Here is a 26100-nt window from a genome sequence, read left to right as displayed (position 1 = left end):
TCGGGGGTAGTTTCTGAGGGTCTTGAGGGACAGCGGTAGCAGTAGAGTCAGCTGGCTGTGGACGTGCGGCTTGTGCACGGGTGGTCACGAGAACCGGAGGAGAAACTTCATCACTCTCTTGAACCTCTGCTGGAACATACGCTAGAATAGGGTTACTTGGCACAGAGTTACACACCTGGGGTTTGTCCATGACGATCAGGTTGGTCGGTTGCAGGTCTTCTGCCAAGTCATTGCCTAGGAGAAGCTGCACTCCAGGCATGGGAAAAGGCTTTTCCCTGACGGCGACTTGGACTTCTCCGTTCACGTAGGGACAATCCAGGTGGACTCTGGCGAGAGGGTATGGAGTGGTAGCAGTGAGGTCAGTGATGAAGACAGTTTCTCCGGTGTAGGCGATGTTGGGCACAGCCGACTTCAAGATGATCGATTGAAGAGCCGCTGTGTCCCTCAAGATCTTCAATTTGAAACGTCCCTCCGGATTTGAACCGTTGGCAGAGACAGTTCCAGTATACAGGTGGTTACTGAAAAGAGAAAGATCATTAACATTAACACCAACATTCATCACAGGCTTACCGGACTTAGGAGGAGTTGGTTTGGGTTTCTGTGGGTCAGTGGTTCCCTTGTATTGAGACTTACCACACTTGTCTATGGTATGTCCATAGAGTCTACAATACTTGCAGTACAATTGCGAGCCAGCTTGATCGGTGCTCACTTTCTCGTAACTGGACCACGACTTCTTACTGGAGGATGGTTCGGGTGTCAGCCGGTGGATGAGGCTGTAAGTGTCAGCCGACTTAGCACACTTCAGGTAGTCGGTTTCTTCTTTATCTGCTAAATATAGACGGACAGGAGGCGGCACACGCCTCAAGAATTCTTCAACTAGCATCAGGTTGACGAGTTCTGTAAAAGTAGAGACATGTGCTGCTTCCAGCCATTTCATGAAATACCTCCGTTTTGTGTTAGCAAACTCGAGGAAGGTAGTGGTACTTGCCTTCAGGTGGTCACGGAATTTCCTTCTATAACTTTCTGTAGAGAGGAGGTAGGCGTCCAACACTGCTTGTTTCAGAGTCTGGTAGTCATTCTCAGACGCCAAAGTACTGAGTGACTGCAGCTCTACCTGTAAGATGGACTCTGAGAAGTGTGGCCCATTGGTCGACAGGCCAACTGAGTTGATTAGCAAGGGTTTCAAAGGTGGTGAAGAACACATCAACTTCTGCTTCTACAAAGGATGGCATTAACTTACTTGCATGTGATATTTTAAAACTGACGGGAAGATTGGCAGTAGCTTCCTGGCGTTGAGTGAAGTGTGAAGTTTCCAACGCGAATTCTCGTTGACGACACTCTAGAGCCAGAGTCGCTTGTTGCTTGTCATGTTCGCGTTGCATCTCCAACTCGCGTTGTTTGGTTTCAAGCTGTACTCGTTCCCACTCCTGGAGCATTGCAACCTCACGTTCCTGGAGGGCGAGTTCACGTTCCTGTTCTTCTTTCTTCAAGGCAGTTTCACGTTCCTTGAGGGCGAGTTCACGTTCCTTGAGGGCGATTTCACGTTCGTGTTCTTCCCTCCTCAAAGCAGCTTCGCGTTCTTGTTCTTCTCTCCTCAAAGCAGCCTCACGTTCTTGTTCTTCTCTTCGTATGGCAGCAGCTCGTTCTTGTTGTTCGAGGGCTTCCCTTTGCTGTTCGCGGGCTTCCCTTTGCTGCTCACGTTCAATCTTGGCCAGCTCTAGTTTGAGTTTCATCGTCGCCAAATCAGTTTTATCTGCAATATAGTAAGTTTCATGAGTTTCAGAGTCTATCTTACCTTGCTCTAAGAAATGATCCAGCAACAGATTGTGTATTTCACTCTTGTTGGCTTGGTAGGGAACTGTTAGCTGATACTCATGTGCAAGAGTTTGTAATTCAGTCTTCTTGGCATGACTTAAAGTCCCTATTGCACCTGCTGGATCTGCACGGAAAGCTTGGAGACGAAACACGGTGAAATTAGCAAATAAAGGTACAACGAATATTCAGTTATAGTGAATGTCAGAAACAGGACAACGTGGCAACTGGTACCTATCCTGTGGGATCTTTAACAATTAAAGTTAAGTACAAGGTGTTAAATGATTAATTTAAATCAAGGGCGCAGGAAATCTTGTACCCGGTACTCATGTAAGAGGATAAGGGCAAGAAAGTCCTACTAACAAATGAAACAGAGTTTCGAAAACAAATGAAACAGTTAATTGCCTCAAAAGTAAAATTGGTATTCCAAGGATGTAGGCATACCTTGCCGAGTCTGTATAGGACATAAAGCAAGTTTTTCCTACTGAATTTAATATGATACTTACAGAATTAGCGAACTTTTGTGCTCTGAAAAAGTAAGCTAATTCCCTACCGTTGTATGTATCATCATCTCTGACTGACGTGTAGGGGTGCGAGGTGTCAATTGGTGACGAGAACTGCTGCCGAGGTCCCAATTCAGCAACTAAAGTTCGAGCTAGAGGAACTATGGCCCTCTTTGTCCTCCTACAGTCAGATTGCAGAAGATTGGGTGCACTTGACCCGGGGCAGACCACAGTACCAGGGTACCAATATGATGATCTGTCAAAAATGAGAAATATCCAAGGGACAAAGATGGTAAACACGAGTAATAACACGGAGGGAGAGATGACCAATTAAGAGTATGACTGCGGCCTACAGTCACCACGTAATCCAAAGTTGTCTCACCTTCACCATATGCTACTCTCGTAATGCACAATACACCGCACCATATAAAAAATGAAATTGAATATGAAAAATAGTAAAAGCTACGTTAACAAAGTTAAATACGCTTACCATTAATTACCACTTGGCACCAGTACCTGAGTGAAGCTCCCAGACAGGCCCCCATATAATATGTGACGGTAACGCGTTGGTGTTCGGCTGTTCAAAAGCTAGGGGTATGGCCTCGTCACATATAGAAAAAAAAATAGAAAATCTGGAACTTCGTCTGTGGTAAGGTAAGGAGAAGACACACAAAACACAAGTAAATTTTAACAATGAAATTTTAATTACGTTAAAGAAAGCAAAACATGAATAAAATGGACATACAAATTCGTGTAATAAAATCAATCAAAGTAATAAGAATAATCAAATGACAAAATGAAAAGTTACGTTAAGACAAATGAACAAATAACAAGAGTATGGCAAACAAAGTAAGTAGGTGCCGGAATATTGGCTTCAAGCTATCACTTCTCTTAGCACACGTAAGCCTGGGGCTTAGTCTACCAACGAGACGTGTGTGGGATATTTGGGTTTGATTCTGATTAATTAATAATTAAAGTAGTAAATTAAATTACGAAGGACCACCCGCTTTTAAAGTAAAGAGGGAAACTGAGAATTTCAGATCATTAGATAAAATTCTAGAGAAAACCAGTGACTATGGATATGACTAGAAAGTATGATCATAAGAATAATTAATGGGCTGTATTATTAAAACCAAACCTCAAACACCTACATTGGGGGGTTATTACTGGAGGTCAGTACGTCCAGGAATCAGTGTGGTTCGTTCACTAATTCTATTAATAATAATCTAATCCTATAATTAATGTTGAATATAATATTATTCATACAAAGAAGAACATGAATATGAGCATAATAATGAGTTACAGTAAATCACACATTATGTTGTACATTCTGAATGTATCAAATTGCAAAGTTATGAATAAAAGAAATAAGCCTTAGCTGGTAATAGATTCCTTTAGATAACCCTGGCAGTCCTCTTAATCTCCAAGTCTGGTACACCGACGAATGACACGGTTAGCATGGAGAAGACAGCATGAGGAATACGTCTCTCGAGCTGCAAGATAAATGACTACCAGTAGCAATTGATTTAACTACTCAATACATATTCAAGATTATTGATATCTACAGATAGAATTCTAATCACCTGTTATTAGGTGTTGTCTTGCCGCGTGACGTGCAATCACCCTACCATTAATACACTTATAAATGATGCATCAAATAAAAGTACTTAACTGTGGGCACTGTGTAAGTATTAAGATTGCCGTAATTACGTATCCCAAACTCAGGTGAGCTTATCCTGGATTAATACGTTTCAAGTTGGCTGATCACGTGTCGTCAGGAACCAAGTCTAGGGGTCCCTTATTTAACACCAGCACTAGTTGAAGATATTATCTGCAAGGTCGTTCACGCCTCACAGTGGCGGCTTTCATCTGTGGATAGACACACGTGTCCTATTTGCTGGACAATGGCGTCCTTTGTGAGTACGGTAAGCGTGGCTTTGCCTCCTTCTGGCCTTGCACGTGTCCGCTTCCCGACACCGTCACCGACTGAGGATGGCATGGCGTCCCTCCCCCCACGCCGAGTCGACGTTCATTACACAAATTATTGGCATGAACATTAATATTTCTCGCATTCGCGCTTGAAACTCTAAAGACTGGACGGGTTTATTATTTAGAGGAACGAAATATTATTATTTAACTATTTAAGAATAGTAAAGATACAAGGGAGAGGAATTAATGTCTCCCCATAGCATTCATTGATGACGCTACCTCTATCGCGAGGTAAACGTTTTGATTCTAAAGCTCTATTCGGCTTTTAGTTAGAGAACAATTCGTCTGCAATCAGTTGTCATACAGAGTGCTTTAATTATGGAGAATCGTATTTAATTCTCACACAAATTGTATATAATGTGTTTTACTGTAAAGAAATCTGACGCAATACTGGCGTCAGATGACGTGAGAATTCTAGCCTAATGCACAGATGAATTATTAGTACAGGAGAATTCTACGAGTTGTTAATTTTACTTACCACAATATTAAAATGGTTAGTAATAAGTAATGAGAATACAACAATGCTGTATTCGATGTTGGAAATATCCAACAACGTGTTAACCTGTCGAAAGCACGGGATATTCTGAAGACTGAGGTCGTGGCGGCCCCAGACATCAAGTAGTATGGTGGGTGGAGTGCAGTTGCAGCTAGACCCACAGCCAATCAGCGATGAGCTGGCGACAAGACAGGTAGTTTGGCGGTTTGAGGTGGAGCAGGTGTTCCTGGCTGCATACGTTTTGCGCTCTGGCAAACCTTGCTGGTGTTGTCGTTGTTGGATTTTTCTTCCATAGTAATTTTAAATAGATTTGTAGAGACGTATTTTGGAGGGAAGAGCAGGCTCAATCTCTTGAAGGAGATTATCGTCACAATATATATATATATATATATATATATATATATATATATATATATATATATATATATATATATATATATATATATATATATATATATATATATATATATAGTACCTAGTAGCCAGAAAGCACTTATCAACCTACTATGCAAGGCCCCATTTGCCTAATAAGCCAAGTTTTCATGAATTAATGCTTTTTCGACTACCTAACCTACCTAGCCTAACCTAACCTAACCTAACTTTTTCGGCTACCTAACCTAATCTAACCTATAAAGATAGGTTAGGTTAGGTTCGGTCACATGTCTACGTTAATTTTAACTCAAATAAAAAAAAATTGACCTCATACATAATGAAATGGGTAGCTTTATCATTTATATATATATATCATATATATATATATATATATATATATATATATATATATATATATATATATATATATATATATATATATATATATCTTAGGAAAAGATTGGCTGCCCATTTGCATACAAGAGTACAAGAAGTCATTAGCAGATAAATCCGCATCATGTTTAATGTACTCTTGTACAGGACTACAATCACCTGCTTGAGTCCTTGGGAGTGTCAGTGTTGGAGGTGCCGGTGCTTGGCGAGGACGCTAACTTCACGCAGCTCCCTCTGGTGATTGCACAGGCTCAGCGGGTAGGTCACTCTCATATTACTGCTGATGGTGGTAGGTCACTCTCACATTACTGCTGATGGTGGTAGGTCACTCTCACATTACTGCTGATGGTGGTAGGTCACTCTCACATTACTGCTGATGGTGGTAGGTCACTCTCACATTACTGCTGATGCTGGTAGGTCACTCTCACATTACTGCTGATGGTGGTAGGTCACTCTCACATTACTGCTGATGCTGGTAGGTCACTCTCACATTACTGTTGATGCTTGTAGGTCACTCTCACATTACTGTTGATGCTTGTAGGTCACTCTCACATTACTGCTGATGCTGGTAGGTCACTCTCACATTACTGCTGATGGTGGTAGGTCACTCTCACATTACTGCTGATGCTGGTAGGTCACTCTCACATTACTGTTGATGCTTGTAGGTCACTCTCACATTACTGTTGATGCTGGTAGGTCACTCTCACATTACTGCTGATGCTGGTAGGTCACTCTCACATTACTGCTGATGCTGGTAGGTCACTCTCACATTACTGCTGATGCTGGTAGGTCACTCTCACATTACTGTTGATGCTTGTAGGTCACTCTCACATTACTGCTGATGCTGGTAGGTCACTCTCACATTACTGCTGATGCTGGTAGGTCACTCTCACATTACTGCTGATGCTGGTAGGTCACTCTCACATTACTGCTGATGGTGGTAGGTCACTCTCACATTACTGCTGATGCTGGTAGGTCACTCTCACATTACTGCTGATGCTGGTAGGTCACTCTCACATTACTGTTGATGCTTGTAGGTCACTCTCACATTACTGTTGATGCTGGTAGGTCACTCTCACATTACTGCTGATGGTGGTAGGTCACTCTCACATTACTGCTGATGCTGGTAGGTCACTCTCACATTACTGTTGATGCTGGTAGGTCACTCTCACATTACTGTTGATGCTTGTAGGTCACTCTCACATTACTGCTGATGCTGGTAGGTCACTCTCACATTACTGCTGATGCTGGTAGGTCACTCTCACATTACTGCTGATGCTGGTAGGTCACTCTCACATTACTGCTGATGCTGGTAGGTCACTCTCACATTACTGCTGATGCTGGTAGGTCACTCTCACATTACTGTTGATGCTTGTAGGTCACTCTCACATTACTGTTGATGCTGGTAGGTCACTCTCACATTACTGCTGATGGTGGTAGGTCACTCTCACATTACTGCTGATGCTGGTAGGTCACTCTCACATTACTGCTGATGGTGGTAGGTCACTCTCACATTACTGCTGATGCTGGTAGGTCACTCTCACATTACTGTTGATGCTTGTAGGTCACTCTCACATTACTGTTGATGCTTGTAGGTCACTCTCACATTACTGCTGATGCTGGTAGGTCACTCTCACATTACTGCTGATGGTGGTAGGTCACTCTCACATTACTGCTGATGCTGGTAGGTCACTCTCACATTACTGTTGATGCTTGTAGGTCACTCTCACATTACTGTTGATGCTGGTAGGTCACTCTCACATTACTGCTGATGCTGGTAGGTCACTCTCACATTACTGCTGATGCTGGTAGGTCACTCTCACATTACTGCTGATGCTGGTAGGTCACTCTCACATTACTGTTGATGCTTGTAGGTCACTCTCACATTACTGCTGATGCTGGTAGGTCACTCTCACATTACTGCTGATGCTGGTAGGTCACTCTCACATTACTGCTGATGCTGGTAGGTCACTCTCACATTACTGCTGATGGTGGTAGGTCACTCTCACATTACTGCTGATGGTGGTAGGTCACTCTCACATTACTGCTGATGGTGGTAGGTCACTCTCACATTACTGCTGATGGTGGTAGGTCACTCTCACATTACTGCTGATGGTGGTAGGTCACTCTCACATTACTGCTGATGCTGGTAGGTCACTCTCACATTACTGCTGATGGTGGTAGGTCACTCTCACATTACTGCTGATGGTGGTAGGTCACTCTCACATTACTGCTGATGGTGGTAGGTCACTCTCACATTACTGCTGATGGTGGTAGGTCACTCTCACATTACTGCTGATAGTGGTAGGTCACTCTCACATTACTGGTGATGCTGGTAGGTCACTCTCACATTACTGTTGATGCTTGTAGGTCACTCTCACATTACTGTTGATGCTTGTAGGTCACTCTCACATTACTGCTGATGCTGGTAGGTCACTCTCACATTACTGCTGATGGTGGTAGGTCACTCTCACATTACTGCTGATGCTGGTAGGTCACTCTCACATTACTGTTGATGCTTGTAGGTCACTCTCACATTACTGTTGATGCTGGTAGGTCACTCTCACATTACTGCTGATGCTGGTAGGTCACTCTCACATTACTGCTGATGCTGGTAGGTCACTCTCACATTACTGCTGATGCTGGTAGGTCACTCTCACATTACTGTTGATGCTTGTAGGTCACTCTCACATTACTGCTGATGCTGGTAGGTCACTCTCACATTACTGCTGATGCTGGTAGGTCACTCTCACATTACTGCTGATGCTGGTAGGTCACTCTCACATTACTGCTGATGGTGGTAGGTCACTCTCACATTACTGCTGATGCTGGTAGGTCACTCTCACATTACTGCTGATGCTGGTAGGTCACTCTCACATTACTGTTGATGCTTGTAGGTCACTCTCACATTACTGTTGATGCTGGTAGGTCACTCTCACATTACTGCTGATGGTGGTAGGTCACTCTCACATTACTGCTGATGCTGGTAGGTCACTCTCACATTACTGTTGATGCTGGTAGGTCACTCTCACATTACTGTTGATGCTTGTAGGTCACTCTCACATTACTGCTGATGCTGGTAGGTCACTCTCACATTACTGCTGATGCTGGTAGGTCACTCTCACATTACTGCTGATGCTGGTAGGTCACTCTCACATTACTGCTGATGCTGGTAGGTCACTCTCACATTACTGCTGATGCTGGTAGGTCACTCTCACATTACTGTTGATGCTGGTAGGTCACTCTCACATTACTGCTGATGCTGGTAGGTCACTCTCACATTACTGCTGATGGTGGTAGGTCACTCTCACATTACTGCTGATGCTGGTAGGTCACTCTCACATTACTGCTGATGCTGGTAGGTCACTCTCACATTACTGCTGATGCTGGTAGGTCACTCTCACATTACTGTTGATGCTGGTAGGTCACTCTCACATTACTGTTGATGCTTGTAGGTCACTCTCACATTACTGCTGATGCTGGTAGGTCACTCTCACATTACTGCTGATGCTGGTAGGTCACTCTCACATTACTGCTGATGCTGGTAGGTCACTCTCACATTACTGTTGATGCTGGTAGGTCACTCTCACATTACTGTTGATGCTGGTAGGTCACTCTCACATTACTGCTGATGCTGGTAGGTCACTCTCACATTACTGCTGATGCTGGTAGGTCACTCTCACATTACTGCTGATGCTGGTAGGTCACTCTCACATTACTGCTGATGCTGGTAGGTCACTCTCACATTACTGCTGATGGTGGTAGGTCACTCTCACATTACTGCTGATGGTGGTAGGTCACTCTCACATTACTGCTGATGGTGGTAGGTCACTCTCACATTACTGCTGATGGTGGTAGGTCACTCTCACATTACTGCTGATGGTGGTAGGTCACTCTCACATTACTGCTGATGGTGGTAGGTCACTCTCACATTACTGCTGATGGTGGTAGGTCACTCTCACATTACTGCTGATGGTGGTAGGTCACTCTCACATTACTGCTGATGGTGGTAGGTCACTCTCACATTACTGCTGATGGTGGTAGGTCACTCTCACATTACTGCTGATGGTGGTAGGTCACTCTCACATTACTGCTGATGGTGGTAGGTCACTCTCACATTACTGCTGATGCTGGTAGGTCACTCTCACATTACTGCTTGATGGTGGTAGGTCACTCTCACATTACTGCTGATGCTGGTAGGTCACTCTCACATTACTGCTGATGGTGGTAGGTCACTCTCACATTACTGCTGATGCTGGTAGGTCACTCTCACATTACTGCTGATGGTGGTAGGTCACTCTCACATTACTGCTGATGGTTGTAGGTCACTCTCACATTACTGCTGATGCAGGTAGGTCACTCTCACATTACTGCTGATGCTGGTAGGTCACTCTCACATTACTGCTGATGGTGGTAGGTCACTCTCACATTACTGCTGATGCTGGTAGGTCACTCTCACATTATTGCTGAGGCTGGTAGGTCACTCTCACATTACTGCTGATGGTGGTAGGTCACTCTCACATTACTGCTGATGCTGGTAGGTCACTCTCACATTATTGCTGAGGCTGGTAGGTCACTCAATTGACTAAAATTCAGTGTAATTCATTTTATTTGTGTTTAATTAATTTAATTTAATTTAAATTAAAATTAATTTATTTAAAACTTAATTTAATAAAATTCACTAAATTCCAATTCTTTGTGCCACTAAGCCTATTATTGCAGGTGCGGTTATCAACTTACGAGCTCAACTCAGTAAGTGAATTACTTAAAGACAAATTAAAGTACACATTTGCTATAGATAAATTCATATCATTACATAATCTTGTCATTGTTTATAATGATTTTTATGTGGCAAGAAGCTAGATCATAGGATAGGCTTAAATAATGTAACCGTATCAGGACTAGCTGCATTTATACAAATTCTTTTTACCAATTTTTATTTTTACTTTTATAAATAAAACAAAATACAAGAACATACAAGAACCACAAGGAAATCTGGTATACAACACATATATGTAGTAACATATAACAGAACACAGACAGCATATAAAATAAAGAACATAAATAGCATAATACACACCCACAACCAAATACACAAAACAGAAACATATAGAGGACCATGCACACAAAGACAACCACACCTCTCATACATAGGAACAAAGGAGCACAGTACAAAACCACACATACCACAGAGGTTTATACACATAGACAAAAGCACAGAAAATTACGTAAACCCACATGAAACACACACGCCAACATCAAGAGGATTGCATACAGAACCAGCCACACCACTACTACACACCACGCAACAACCAAGCACCCGAACACAGGGAGTACAGGCCAAGGCAGACCAAAGGCCAAAAAACACAGAAAAATGAAGGCCCACGCAGGAGCCGAAAACATTCCCCAAACCACACTCCCACATGCACACAGACACAACCGGCACCCTGAGGCACCGAAACACACCACACACGCACAGGAGCAGCACTACCACAAGGAAGACACACACAGTCCACGCAACCCCTGCCAAGGAGGCCCAAACGAAAGGGAAGGGACCACAAAGCGAAATCAACCTCCCTAAACCATCCCAAACCGCCCAAACCCACACTGACACCCCAACCCCATCCAAAATCAAGCACCGTCACGCAACCACCGACTCAAAAGCAACGCTACGAACACAGGCATCCGTGTACTACTGACCAAACTCTGCCGGAAAACCGCACCGCAACCAGGTAATCTGCATGCGCCCCAGCAAAAAGCCCAAAACGCAAGTAACCCCATAACCCTCCCGCCTCCCAACCCACACCCAAAACTCATAATTCGCAACCAAAACAAACAACGTATTGCGCACCCTCCACGAACTACCCGGAAAAGACAAAAACAAAAACCGAAAACATCACCATACACTCCGGCCTACAAAACACCTCCAGGACATCCCGAAACCAGGCAACCAACCCCTGCAACCAGACACAAAAATAAAATACATTCACCTGCGACTCACTAAAGCCACAGTGCACACACGCTGCAGAATCATGCAACCCAAGCATACACAACCGCTCATTTGTCGCCCACGACAAATGCAGAAACCGAAATGTCAACTCCTGCTGCTGCGGCTCCAAGAACCTCCCCCCTAAACACGACCAGATAACACCCAAATCCCAACAAGGGAATAAGTCCTCCACTCGAGGCTGCACCCGAGGCAACAACACCCATACACAGCCTTACACGAAAAAGACATAAACCCAGGATGATGGTAGAGCACCCTAAGAATCACCATGGCCCAAGAATATACAGGAGGGGTAAACAAAGCCACCTCCCGACAAACCCCCAAATCAACCAAGTAACTAAACCTAATCGAGGAAAAAAAAAAAAAACACAAAGCATTCAGGTCGATTTCGCACAGGAATATCCCTGAAAAAAAAGAGCCCCGCATCCAGAACCAGCCCCTGACGCAACGAGACCCAGAGGAGGGCCCCGGCCTTAGTAAAGACGTTAGGAATACCAACACCACCCACCCACATCCCCAGCACCAGCGTCGAACGACGACCCGGATGATAACGACCACACCACACACACCTGTACACAAAACTCTCCAAACCCAAGGCCTTCTGGCGATCTAGAGGGAAGCACCGAGCCACAAACCATACCCGCGATAGCACCTTACATGTAACAAGCAACGCCCGCTGGTAAATCGTGAATGGACGACCCGACAATAACCCAACTGCAACCCCAACCGAATGAGAGACAGCACCCCAATTTTACTCCAAGGAGCGATCATAAGAGGCAAACCAGGTAATACCAAGAACCCAAAGGGATGAGACCACTGGAAAACAACGACCACTCCCACACCAGGCAGGAGGTCCACTCACCGATACCCATCAAACCCGACTTCGTACGATTAATGACGGCCCCTGTGGCGGACTCAAACTGCAAGAGAACGTCCTGGACAGCACCGACAGAACCCACCGAAGCCAAAAACAAAATAGTATCGTCAGCATACCCACAAATGGGCAGCCGAAGACCGGAAGCCAAAAGAGGAAGCACAATCAAGGCACAAGCCTTGACCGCCCGAAAGAGAAGTTCCCGAAAAATCATACAAGAGCATAGACATGGGGCAACCAGATGCATAGAACGGCGAATAGGAAAAGAGGAAATAAAAAAAAACATTCACACATAAACTCGACTGCGACACCTGTCATACAACATGCGCACCCAATCCACGAACACCGACGGAAACCCAAGCCGCTCCATTGCACGAAACACAAACACCAACAACACCCGATCGAAGGCCTTCAATCAGTCCAAGTTGATCGCTGCCAAAAGGCGATATTTGGACGCGTACAGAAGCACATCACAAAATAAAGAATTGCAGTGCATAAGGGAAGGCACAGGAACACCACAAAACTGCTCAACAGAAACCACCGACTCAACAACACTACGACAGTGACGCCCTAAAACCTTGGACAGAATTTTATAGTCAACATTCAATAACGTAATAGGCCACCAATTCGAGAAGAACTGCAAATCACCCGGCTTCGGGAGCAACTGCACGATCCCGTCACAATGGGAGTCGGGCAGAACACGCTCCTGAAGACAATCCTTCACCACCTCGAAGAGGACCTCCACCAGCACATCCCAGAAGGTAATATAGAACTCAACAGGAAGGCCATCCGCACCAGGCACCTTCCCCGAACGAAACGACTGGACCACATCCAGGAGCTCCCCCAATGAAACATCCTGCACCAACCGGGCACACTCCGCCTCCGACAACCCAGGAATGCACCCATCCAAAAAAGAATCTGCGAGCACACCATCACCCTGCACCGCCCCATAGAGTGCCACCAATTCCTGCCGCACGTCAAGCAGAACCCCATCCGTGCTAGAAAGTACAGAACCATCAGGCCGCTTAAGGCCCTCAACCCTTAAACCGCACAAATCATATATATATGCTTTCAGTGACAAAACTGAAACCGTGCATGTCATATACATATGATTTCGTGTCTAGCGCTATAATTTAAACGCCCCACTTGGGATAGAGGCAGCTATAGGGCAGCCACGACCAATAGTTGTCAGATTCCACCTAGAAAAAAAATCCAGGCCAACATTCTTGGGTGTGAGAGCTTCAGTATTGAGCGAGCCACGAAGGCTGACACACGCAGCACGAGCTCACAGCACCGCTGTTCAGCTTGTGATCTACTTCGCCTTCAAATGCCATAATATATATGTTCATGCTATTATTTAGCGATGATAGTATTACAGAAGACCCCTGACTGTGATAAAACTGACCCGGATTCTGATAATAGCAGGATTTTGGTGATATTTAGTTCTGTGCTCCATGGAGGGAGGAGTAATGCTGTGAGAGGGAGGGTGGTGGAGTCGTCTTCTGACTGTGTGTGGCCACCTTTTATTGACTGCACTCACCATACCAGCTTAGCGGTTCGCTATGGTGAACACAAAAGTACTTATATATAACGTGTGTATTGAGTGTAATAACAGCAATAGGAGTAGGTTGGGAGCTGCCATTTTGGTGAGGGACATGCGTCGTCTGCACGACTTATCATGTTGTTTACTGGTGGCCACTATGGTATTTGGTCACCATGCCAGCTTATTTGTACAGGTATGTTGAATAAAACAAGTAGATACTTGTCAGGAGACATATTTTCCCTGCTCTCTCGTGCACTGAATGAAGTACGAAATTGCATAGTGCACCAGTGATGTGCACCGTGACTCAACTTTCTGAATATAACTTTTCCACAGTCGTGTTGGGTGTCGTTGGACAGCCCGTGACATTTGCTAGCCATTGATGTCATTCTGATCGCTGTATCAGGTCTGTGAAGGAAATTACAGAAGGGAGTTGATTTCAGGGAAATTTTTGTACAAGTCAAGTGTAGAGAGGGAAGTAAGGGGGGTTAACGGCTGTAGACCACCCCCCCCTATCACGCGTCCACCTCGTGAGAGAGAGGGTAGCGTCATGAGGCAGGTGCGCCATTGGCCAGGGCTCATGGGCCGCAGGAATGCTGAACTGTGATTGGTCAAGATGCTGAGGCGTGCCTCATGGTACCCCAGGGGCACTATTGGCGGGAACAAATATTCTTACCTAGAACGTTGCTATGAGAGGACGAATTTTCCGGGTTAGGCCAAGCATCGGGAAATACCGCCTGCAACGTTACTAAAGTCACGCCTATCATCTTGCTATCTTTCCGTGTGCCGTCCGTAAGAATCCAGTAGTTCGGAAAGGTGTTTGTACCGAACAGTGTGAACTGAGACTTCTAGCTGCGTAATTGTGGGACGCCATCTCAGAGCAACTGGACAGAGTGAGGCTGTTAATTATCGGGCTAGGAAAGTGACATCCGTCGTCTATCATATCTGTGCTTGAAGGTACTGCAGTGAGACGTGCTAGAGAAGGTTTCAGTGGTATGAGAGAAACCTTAAGATTCCTAATTCTGAGGAATAACAAAGGGACAGTGAAGGACTCCGTCTCGGGTCTCGTGGACCGTCGTATCCTGGGGTACCGTGTCAAGTGGAAGGGCGTGGTACCGCATCCCCGCTGTGTATATCTGTTGTGCGCGCACCCTGGTCTGCCTAAGCCGGCGTGTTCGTGCCACCTGGTCTCTGTGTGTGGAGTTAACCCCGTGGTCTAGAACCCTGTGCTCCAACTGACCACGTGTAGGAAGTAAGGACGCCTACGTCATCATCGAGCAGCAGCAGTGGGAATATGAGGTTGACGTGTATGTGAGTGAGTGTGTGTGGCGGGCCCGCGAGATTGATGTAAGTACACTGTTTCCAGTTTGGGTAATAAAACTCTGAAGCTGGGTTCGCCCCCAGTGTTCCGTCTGTCCTCTGTCCCGGTGACCACCTGGTGAGGTGAATGGGAATTGGAGACGTGTGAGTTTACCCTGTTTGCCTTCATCAAGTTGAGGTTGGGCCCAACTGTGATTTTGACGTGTGTGAGGACACCTAGACACACATTCAGTGGTGGAGTATGTGAGTTATTTGCTTCTATTTTCTCTATGTGCCGTGTATGTAATTCGCTGTAATTTGATTCTCTTTTTCAGCAGTGAAAGTGGTAACAGGGAGGTTTCCCTTGGTTATAAATAATTCCCATTATTATATTGGCCAGCGCTTATTTTACTGTTGTGTTGTGGTAAAGTGTGAATTATTGGTAGATAACTTACTAGGGGAAGTCATTTACAAGTTTTGCCGTGAGTGGCAAGGATGTACTGTGATGTACAGTGTTGTACTGTGTGTAAACCGTAGACAAGTTGTCCTTGGTGGAAGGCGTTATGTACTGTGAAGGATTCCGTGAGAATTAAAGTCAGTTAACGTCACCGGGGGTCACGATTTACTTAACAAGGTCACTTGTTTCGTTGAACATTGTTGTGATTAACGTAGAGACGTGTAAAGGCAACAGTCACAGTGAAGTTCACGCAGTGGAGGAATTATCAAGTGAAGACTAACGTAGTGTTAACGATTTAACGAGCTGTCGTTAATTGATTGATTAACGTAAGGGGTTGACGGTCTGTTATGATCGGAGTCAATTGCGCTGTAATTAAGCTGCTGTAATTCGTTGGACTGATCAGATCTGTCTGCGGACAGAGTGATTAAGCACTCGTAGCTAATTAAAGATAATTAGTAACCGCCGCTTAGTGAATTCATCAGGTGTTGATGTTGTTGTTTATACGGAGTCTTGTAACCTTGTGTGTGGTACAGTAGTCTACCCTCGTTAAGGTAATCTTGTCGCAAGACCGGAAGTGAACTGTCAGTTGAGAGACAGTAGGCTTTATCAATACTCGTCTGAATTAATAGGCTGTTGTATTCATTAATTAATTGGGAATTACTCACCGAATGCTTGACTTTCAAGTTGGTGTAATTAATTGATTTACGAGTTATTGCTGCCATTTAAGCGTCGTTGAGACACGTGTGTGTTAACGTAATTGTTGAAATTCAATTAGAGTAACATTTGTTGTTGATTGTCCTGAGAGACAAGTGTTTACGTATGATTTTTATAAGGGGTTATCATTCTTGGATTAACCGCCTTGTTACTTGGTACCTCGTTGAGGGCAGCGAGCGCCAGTCAAGTTTTGTGAGTAGAGTATTTGTTCACCGTGAAGCCGTGACAATATTGATTGCAATCTTGCGTCACCAGTGCGCACCACTTTGTTCAGTTAGTCATTGGTCAGTCAGCGACGACGGGATAAGGATACCGTGGGTCCATCAGGCTGTTGATTAGCGGTTCTTGAATGTGCCACTAGAGTGACAGTAAAGTAACGTAAAGTCACTGTGTAGTAGTTTTAGTTTATTTGTGAATAAATTGTTTGTTATAGAAAACGGTCGTTTACGTCAAAACTTCCAATATTACTGCCCCACATTTCATGTTCTGCAACGCTTTGCCTGCTTATGTTATATCAAGTCTGTATTCAAAGCTCGAGTCCATTGCACAGCACCACACTTCTATAAATACGAAGTGAGAATCCGTCGGCTACCCTTTATTAGTTGTCAAACTAGGAGGAGCCAGCGACCTAAGTGACAGGTGTTACCCAGTGGTTTCGCCTGGCGGTTTGCTCCCGCGGTCCTATGATCTTGGGCTTTAAGTTTAAATATCTGCCACTGGCAGCTCCTGCTGTTTAAGGTCTGCCTCTCTTGTGAGGTAGTTACGATTAACGTAACATCAATAGGACTTAATTCTTTTGATAGTTGTCAAAGAAAAAAAATCTCACATTTCTGGCGCCCAACGTGGGGCTGTGTCACTTGGGTTCGAACCCATGCACGGCCTTGTACAGTCCCAGAATGGGGACTGTACAACCCCAGGCGGGATTCACCTTAGACATGCTGAGAGAACAAGCTAGGTTAATGGGTCTCCCAGCAACTGAGATGTCTAAGTTTGTGATGGAAATGTGGAATACCCATCAGGAGAGAGAGAACCGGTTGGAGATTGCAAGGGTGCAAGCCACAGCTGGGAAGGGAAGCCAAACCCAACCCACAGAGCCCGGCCCAGAGGGGTCAGTTATTAAGATAAAAATGCCTAATCTTATAGCCTTCGATGAGCAAGTGGATTCAATGGATGCATACATTGACCGCTTCGAACGCAGAGCAACGGAAGGGAAGTGGAGTAGGTCAACTTGGGCCCAAGCGCTAGCTTCATTGTTGAAGGGAAGGGCATTAAGTATATACCAGAGTTTGGGAACCCCCATGTGCATCGATTATGATGCACTGAAGCGAGCCTTAATGAAAGGCTATGGCATTTCGGCCGATGGAATGATGAGGACATTCCGTCAGATTAGAGTACTTCAAGGGGAGACGTACCGGGCCATGTTGCAGAGGCTAGAGACGAGCCTCAAGGCCTATTTTGAGTTGAACAACGCCGACGTTCCGGAAGATGATACGTTGTTTGAACTGATGACTAGAGAACAGTTCCTGGAGGCAGTGGAACCTGTGCTCCGTGCTAAACTGAAGGAAAATGAGATAGTCTCTAATGAGGCTATGGCAGAATGTGCCGACAGGTGGGCTGAGGCACACAGACCTAGACAGGGAGGTTCATCTGAGAACCGACGTCATGACCAAGCCTCAGGGAGCGGGGCTAGGCCTAAAGAAAGTAAGTCTAGAGGAAGCCATAAGCCACCCAAGGTCAGTGGACCCCGCTGTTATACTTGCAACCAGCCAGGTCACAAGGCAGGTCAGTGTAAGAAGGGCAAGCGTGCAGAAAAGGGGGAAACACATGCACAGATTGCTGGTCTGGGTGCCCACGAGGGAGGTGATCCTCTGGAGCACACCCTGGAGACAGCAAGAGGTTTAATTAATGGTAGATGGACCAAGGTCTTTCGAGACAGGGGAGCTACCACTCATATGGTCCGAGAGAGCCTAGTCACGCCTGGGAACGAGACAGGCAGGACCATTAATGTAAGATACCCTGATGGTACCCAGATAGACATGATCGAGGTATCCCTGATTGTTGACACACCATATGTAAAAGGTAAAATACGAGCGGTAAAATGCAAAGGCGCTGTATACGGGTTGTTGTTGGGAAACGCCCATGGAGTGTCAAATAGTAAGAGTCGGTCCTGTGGAAGTGACTCACTGAAAATGGGACCCACACCAGCTGGAGGTGACGTCACGCGCCAGTCAGCTGGTAGCCAAGCCATAGCCGCCTCCCCAGGTAAGGAACAGAAGCAGCAGGCGCAAGGAAAACGGGGAAAGCCTGCTCCTTTCCGCCAACAGAAAACAGGAAGAAACCCAAGGAGGTGGGTGGGGGCTCGATCAGCTGATCCAGCCAGGTCCCGCCAACCCCGGGGGTGGACAAGGGTCACCGCCACGGAGGTAGATAAGAGGAGAGGGGGAAGACCCCTGGTGACTGAGGGTGTCACTGCTGCTCCCAGGGGGAACAAGGCTTTAGTAGCCGCGGTGACCACACGCGCAATGAGTGCGCAACCCACCAAAGTGGTCAAGCCGCTGAAAGTACATTCTTTGAAAGGAGTAAGCGCTAAAGAATTCCAGGAAGCCCAAAGGAAAGACCCCACACTCAGGAAGATGAGAGAGCATGCCGCAGAGGGCAAGGTCTTCACCTTGAATGAGCGCAAGTATAAGTACTTGGAGGTTAAGGGTAAGCTAGTGCGCAGGGTGGAAACACCCCAGGACACTTGGCAACAATTACTGGTCCCCAAAGAGCATCGCCTAGCTGTGTTTACTCTCGGTCATGGGGGAGTAATGGGGGGCCACATGGGACATGCTAAGACCAGTGAACGAATTCAGTCATCGTTCTATTAGCCAGGGAAGACTGGGGACATATAGCGGTACACTCGGTCATGTGACGCCTGTCAACGCACCACTGACAGAGGTAAGGTGCAGCCAGGGAAGCTGAAGCCTTTCCCTATCATTGATCAACCATTTAAGATGGTCAGTGTAGATATAATTGGCCCGATTGAGCCGAGGGCATCAGACGGCAGTAGATATATCCTGACCATGGTAGATCATGCTACTCGATATCCAGAGGCGGCACCTTTGAAGAATATCGAGACCGTCACAGTGGCGGAAGCATTGGTTGGATTCTTCAGTCGCTTAGGTATACATGAGAAGATACTCAGCGACAGGGGGGCACAGTTCACCAGTGAGATGATGGCGGAAGTAGCTAGGCTACTCATGTTGCAGTCATCATTCACCACACCTTATCATGCTATGGGAAATGGGTTGGTGGAACGGTTTAATGGTACCCTAAAGAGAATGCTCAGGAAGATGTGCATAGAGCAACCCAAGGAGTGGCCAAGGTACATTAACCCGGTACTGTTTGCCTACAGGGAAGTACCCCAGGCAAGTACCCGGTTCTCAACATTCGAGCTCCTGTATGGTCGCACGGTAAAGGGACCGCTGCATGTATTGAAGAATCTATGGGAGGGAGAAGACTGTACCCCAGAAACCAAGACGACGTATGAGTACGTCATAGATTTGAGGAACCGTCTAGAAGAGACGTGTAAGTTGGCCATGGAGGAACTCGCCAAGGCTAAGGAGTACCAGAAGAGCAGGTACGACCAGAAGGCCAGGGAGAGGATGATTAAAGTGGGAGATAAAGTACTCCTACTCCTCCCTACAAGCAGGAACAAGCTCCTGCTACAGTGGAAGGGACCCTTCACCATCACTGAGTGCAGTCACTCATTGACGTACGTCGTATGCGTAAGGGGGGTCAATAAGGAGTACCATGTTAACATGTTAAAACGTTATGAGGAACGCGATGATGCGTCATCAAGGTCGGAGGAGAGTGAAGATAGTGCCTCTCCGGGTAGTCCATCCCAGGGTGTTGCTAGTGTGTCCGGTATGATACAGACTGAAGCCGGAGCTGCAGAGCTTGGGGTTCAGCCTAGCTTCGAGGCGTCGAGCCGGCTAGAGCCTGGCCCTGGAGCCGAGCACTCTGCGCCTAAGTCAGGTAACACTACCCAGGACGAACCGGAGGAGTCACCCCAAGTCTCAGGGCGACGACTCATAGAAAACGGAGTCTCCACCCACTACTACCCAGCCGGAAGGGAGCTGTCAAAGTGTGTGACCGCTCGTGCACAGTGCACCATCGAGCTGGTAAAATGGTGGGGTGTATTTCGCTTCCAGTGAAATAAACCCTTAGTGGGAGGTTGATGTCAGGGGACATATTTTTCCTGCTCTCTCGTGCACTGAATGAAGTACGAAATTGCATAGTGCACCAGTGATGTGCACCGTGATTCAACTTTCTGAATATAACTTTTCCACAGTAGTGTTGAGTGTTGTTGGACAGCCCGTGACATTTGCTAGCCATTGATGTCATTCTGATCGCTGTATCAGGTCTGTGAAGGAAATTACAGAAGGGAGTTGATTTCAGGGAAATTTTTGTACAAGTCAAGTGTAGAGAGGGAAGTAAGGGGGGTTAACGGCTGTAGACCACCCCCCCCTATCACGCGTCCACCTCGTGAGAGAGAGGGTAGCGTCATGAGGCAGGTGCGCCATTGGCCAGGGCTCCTGGGCCGCAGGAATGCTGAACTGTGATTGGTCAAGATGCTGAGGCGTGCCTCATGGTACCCCAGGGGTAGTCTTGGCGAGAACAAATATTCTTACCTAGCACGTTGCTATGAGAGGACGTATTTTCCGGGCAAGGCCAAGCATCGGGAAATTCGTTACTAAAGTCATGCCTATCATCTTGCTATCTTTCCGTGTACCGTCCGTAAGAATCCGGTAGTTCGGAAAGGTGCTTGTACCAAAAAGTGTGAACTGAGACATCTAGCCGCGTAATTGTGGGACGCCATCTCAGAGCAACTGGACAGAGTGAGGCTGTTAATTATCGGGCTAGGAAAGTGACATCCGTCGTCTATCATATTTGTGCTTGAAGGTACTGCAGTGAGACGTGCTAGAGAAGGTTTCAGTGGTATGAGAGAAACCTTAAGATTCCTAATTCTGAGGAATAACAAAGGAACAGTGAAGGACTCCGTCTCGGGTCTCGTGTACCGTTGTATCCTGGGGTACCGTGTCAAGTGGAAGGGCGTGGTACCGCATCCTCGCTGTGTATATCTGTTGTGTGCGTACCCTGGTCTGCCTAAGCCGGCGTGTTCGCGCCACCTGGTCTCTGTGTGTGGAGTTAACCCCGTTGTCTAGGACCCTGTGCTCCTACTGACCACGTGTAGGAAGTAAGGACGCCTACGTCATCATCGAGCAGCAGCAGTGGGAATATGAGGTTGACGTGTATGTGAGTGAGTGTGTGTGGCGGGCCCGCGAGATTGATGTAAGTACACTGTTTCCAGTTTGGGTAATAAAACTCTGAAGCTGGGTTCGCCCCCAGTGTTCCGTCTGTCCTCTGTCCCGGTGACCACCTGGTGAGGTGAATGGGAATTGGAGACGTGTGAGTTTACCCTGTTTGCCTTCATCAAGTTGAGGTTGGGCCCAACTGTGATTTTGACGTGTGTGAGGACACCTAGACACACATTCAGTGGTGGAGTATGCGAGTTATTTGCTTCTATTTTCTCTATGTGCCGTGTATGTAATTCGCTGTAATTTGATTCCCTTTTTCAGCAGTGAAAGTGCTAACAGGGAGGTTTCCCTTGGTTATAAATAATTCCCATTATTATATTGGCCAGCGCTTATTTTACTGTTGGGTTGTGGTAAAGTGTGAATTATTGGTAGATAACTAACTAGGGGAAGTCATTTACAAGTTTTTCCGTGAGTAGCAAGGATGTACTGTGATGTACAGTGTTGTACTGTGTGTAAACCGTAGACAAGTTGTCCTTGGTGGAAGGCGTTATGTACTGTAAAGGATTCCGTGAGAATTAAAGTCAGTTAACGTCACCGGGGGTCACAATTTACTTAACGAGGTCACTTGTTTCGTTGAACATTGTTGTGATTAACGTAGAGACGTGTAAAGGCAACAGTCACAGTGAAGTTCACGCAGTGGATGAATTGTCAGGTGAAGACTAACGTAGTGTTAATGATTTAACGAGCTGTCGTTAATTGATTGATTAACGTAAGGGGTTGACGGTCTGTTATGATCGGAGTCAATTGCGCTGTAATTAAGCTGCTGTAATTCGTTGGACTGATCAGATCTGTCTGCGGACAGAGTGATTAAGCACTCGTAGCTAATTAAAGATAATTAGTAACCGCCACTTAGTGAATTCATCAGGTGTTGATGTTGTTGTTTACACGGAGTGCTGTAACCTTGTGTGGTACAGTAGTCTACCCTCGTTAAGGTAATCTTGTCGTATGACTGGAAGTGAACTGTCAGTTGAGAGACAGTAGGCTTTGTCAATACTCGTCTGAATTAATAGGCTGATGTATTTATTAATTAATTGGGAATTACTCACCGAATGCTTGACTTTCAAGTTGGTGTAATTAATTGAGTTACGAGTTATTGCTGCCATTTAAGTGTCGTTGAGACACGTGTGTGTTAACGTAATTGTTGAAATTCAATTAGAGTAACTTTTGTTGTTGATTGTCCTGAGAGACAAGTGTTTACGTAAGATTTTTATAAGGTGTTATCATTCCTGGATTAACTGCCTTGTTACTTGGTACCTCGTTGAGAGCAGCGAGCGCCAGTCAAGTTTTGTGAGTAGAGTATTTGTTCACCGTGAAGCTGTGACAATATTGATTGCAATCTTGCGTCACCAGTGCGCACCACTTTGTTCAGTTAGTGTCATTAGTCAGTCAGCGACGACGGTATAAGGATACCGTGGGTCCATCTGGCTGTTGATTAGCTGTTCTTGAATGTGCCACTGGAGTGACAGTAAAGTAACGTAAAGTCACTGTGTAGTAGTTTTAGTTTATTTGTGAATAAATTGTTGTTATAGAAAACGGTCGTTTACGTCAAACCTTCCAATATTACTGCCCCACATTTCATGTTCTGCAACGCTTTGCCTGCTTATGTTCATATCAAGTCTGTATATAAAGCTTGAGTCCATTGCACAGCGCCACACTTCTATAAATAAGAAGTGAGAATCCATCAGCTACCCTTTATTAGTTGTCAACTAGGAGGAGCCAGCGACCTAAGTGACAGGTGTTACCTGTGTGGTTTCGCCTGGCGGTTTACTCCCGCGGTCATATGATCTTGGGCTTTAAGATTAAATATCTGCCACTGGCAGCTCTTGCTGTTTAAGGTCTGCCTCTCTTGCGAAGTAGTTACGATTAACGTAACATCAATAGGACTTAAGTCTTATGAGAATTGTCAAAGAAAAATAATCTCACAATACTTATATATAGTATGTGTATATAGCATAATAACACCACAAACAGTATTGTTGGAGGAGAAATATTAGTGAGTCTGGCCTTGAGGGTGGCCGCCACCAGCTGACTGTGTGAGTAGCTACGTCTTTGTGCCTTTACTCACCATACAAGCTTAGAATACAGTTATGGTGAACAAAACGTGTATATACATATATATAACATCTGTGTATAGTGAATAAATGCAAAAACAGTATTGTGGGAGGAGAATGAGGGCGAGTGAGGTGTTGTTGAGGGAGTGAGTGGCAACGAGTGGCTGGCTGGTGTGTGGCAGTCACTCCTCGTTGCATTTTGACTCACAATACCAACTTAGTGGTTCGTTATGGTGAGCAAAACATGCAGATACTTATATATAACCTGTGTATATAGTGAAATAACAGGAAAACTATTTGTTTATTGTTTTATGAAAATAATAATTGAATCACTAATATGCACACCATCATTTTGAGTACAGCGATGGTTCACACATTTTATTATATAAATATATCACAATTCACTGTATTGAATAATATTACTGCAAAAAAACTAAGAAAAAATCAGACATTGAAATAATTAGGTAATAATATATTTGTGGCAACTGTCGCCTGACAGCTCGAGCAGAGTAGACCTCGACTGGCGAATACTCTGTCAATGCCCCTCTTTTGCCAGACTTCCCTACCTTATTGCGGCTAAAATATGCCACCAACGATTTTTTTTGTTATTTTTTCCGGGATCAGGATACAAAAACGAACACTTTTAAAAGACGAAAGAATTTTTTGGATTTTTTTTTGTTGCGCCTGTGGGTGCTAAAGCCATTTGGACCTCTATCAGTTTAAGTGTTAAGGAGAACGGAAGCCCTAGCAGCCTTCTCCTGACCCAAAAGAAAGGGGGAGAGCCGCTCCCCAACCACACGAGCACGCACCCGAACACCATAAGCCATTTCCACACACAAAGCACACATACACTCCTTACACTCAGAAATATCCCCAAAGCAGTGAACCCCAGCATTCAACCGCACATACAAACCAGACAGTTGCGACTGAAGCAACCACAGCAGCCCAAACCTCCCAGCTGCCTCCCGCTTAGCAACAACTCCAAAAAAACTTCCGACACTCCACCTTACACCACTCCCACCAAACGAAGAAAAAAGAGAAAGCAGCCCTCCGGGCAAGGATTCCAACCCACCAGACCCGAAACTGCGTACAAATACGCGGACAACGCAACAACTGACAATTAAGTTTCCACCACCCAGGACCCACACGCACCTGACTCAGTACACCAACTCGTACCACTAGCAAACAATGATCCGAAAAATCCACAGGGACAGTGCGAAAGTCAAACACAGATCACTCCCCACCAGAAACATAGAACATATCCAACCTAGAATGCGCCACGTGGCAGCACCGCCACGCAAAATGGCAGCATCGCGAAATCCGCGTGAACGCAAAACCTCAAGCAAAGCGACCGAAACATTCTGCGGGTGGGCACTAGAGCTATCCCGCACACTCGTGACACAATTAAAATCACCACTAAAGATCAAATCCCTCGTATCATGCCGCAGGAAGGGCAGAAGCCCCTCCCAAAAAAACATCTCCCGGTCCTGACGACGCGCCACCCCAGAACACGGTCAAGAACGGAATCACAACCCCCAAATACTCCACCCGCACAATAAAGATCCGCCCATCTTCATCCATTTCCGTATGAAGCACGGAAATAGATGCCCTCCACGAAAATAACATGAGTGTCCCCGCAAAGGACGTCCTCGGCGGGTTCAACACATGATAATCAGCACACAACCCCTGCAGAGCAGACACATCCCGAAAATTGTGCTCTTGGATCTGAGCCACATCCACACGCTGCTCCCGAAGCACATCCACTAGGCCCAACTGGACCGCAAGAGCATTCAGACCACGCACATTTAAAGATATGCAAACAAGAGCAGGCACCATCGAAAACCCATCAAGAACCCCTCAACCCCACAGGCCCACCAGGGGGCACATCGCAGGGGCGGCGTCAGCAACGCTAGGGCCAACCGCCCGGTGCTCCACAGCGGGGGAATCCACAGGAACTCTGGGCCGCGAACACTTCAGGAGTCGAACAGTTCCAGCATCACCCAGCGAAACATGCCGAGACCCAGCCGCCACCTTCCAGGAACCACTCACGTCCACTGTCGCCGAGGAAAGCACGCCGTCATCAGGCACTACATCACCACCGGAATCCTCAGCAGACGCAGGAGAATTAGAAGGAGGGGATGGGGCACGATCCGAGGCCACACCACGTGAAGCCTCAACCCTTTGCCAGGGGGTTTAGGTTTCACATGGTGTGGCCTCGCTTTCTTTCTTT

The 26100-nt window shown here is 45.9% G+C and overlaps 1 long non-coding RNA gene across 1 annotated transcript in view; it reads left to right on the top strand.

Moving 5' to 3' along the window:
* Positions 1-5823, top strand: part of LOC138370401 (uncharacterized) — a 48448-nt gene extending 42625 nt beyond the window's left edge. The window contains exon 3 of the long non-coding RNA XR_011230127.1: positions 5713-5823. This is a non-coding gene — a long non-coding RNA (uncharacterized lncRNA). The remainder of the gene's footprint in view (positions 1-5712) is intronic.
* The last annotated feature ends 20277 nt before the right edge of the window (positions 5824-26100 follow it).

The sequence above is a fragment of the Procambarus clarkii genome, chromosome 32 (assembly GCF_040958095.1).
Source record: "Procambarus clarkii isolate CNS0578487 chromosome 32, FALCON_Pclarkii_2.0, whole genome shotgun sequence".
In the NCBI taxonomy this organism is placed as follows: Eukaryota; Metazoa; Arthropoda; class Malacostraca; order Decapoda; family Cambaridae; genus Procambarus; species Procambarus clarkii.
The sequence above is the reverse complement of the archived record's forward strand: the minus strand, read 5'-3'. Positions and strand labels throughout refer to the sequence as shown.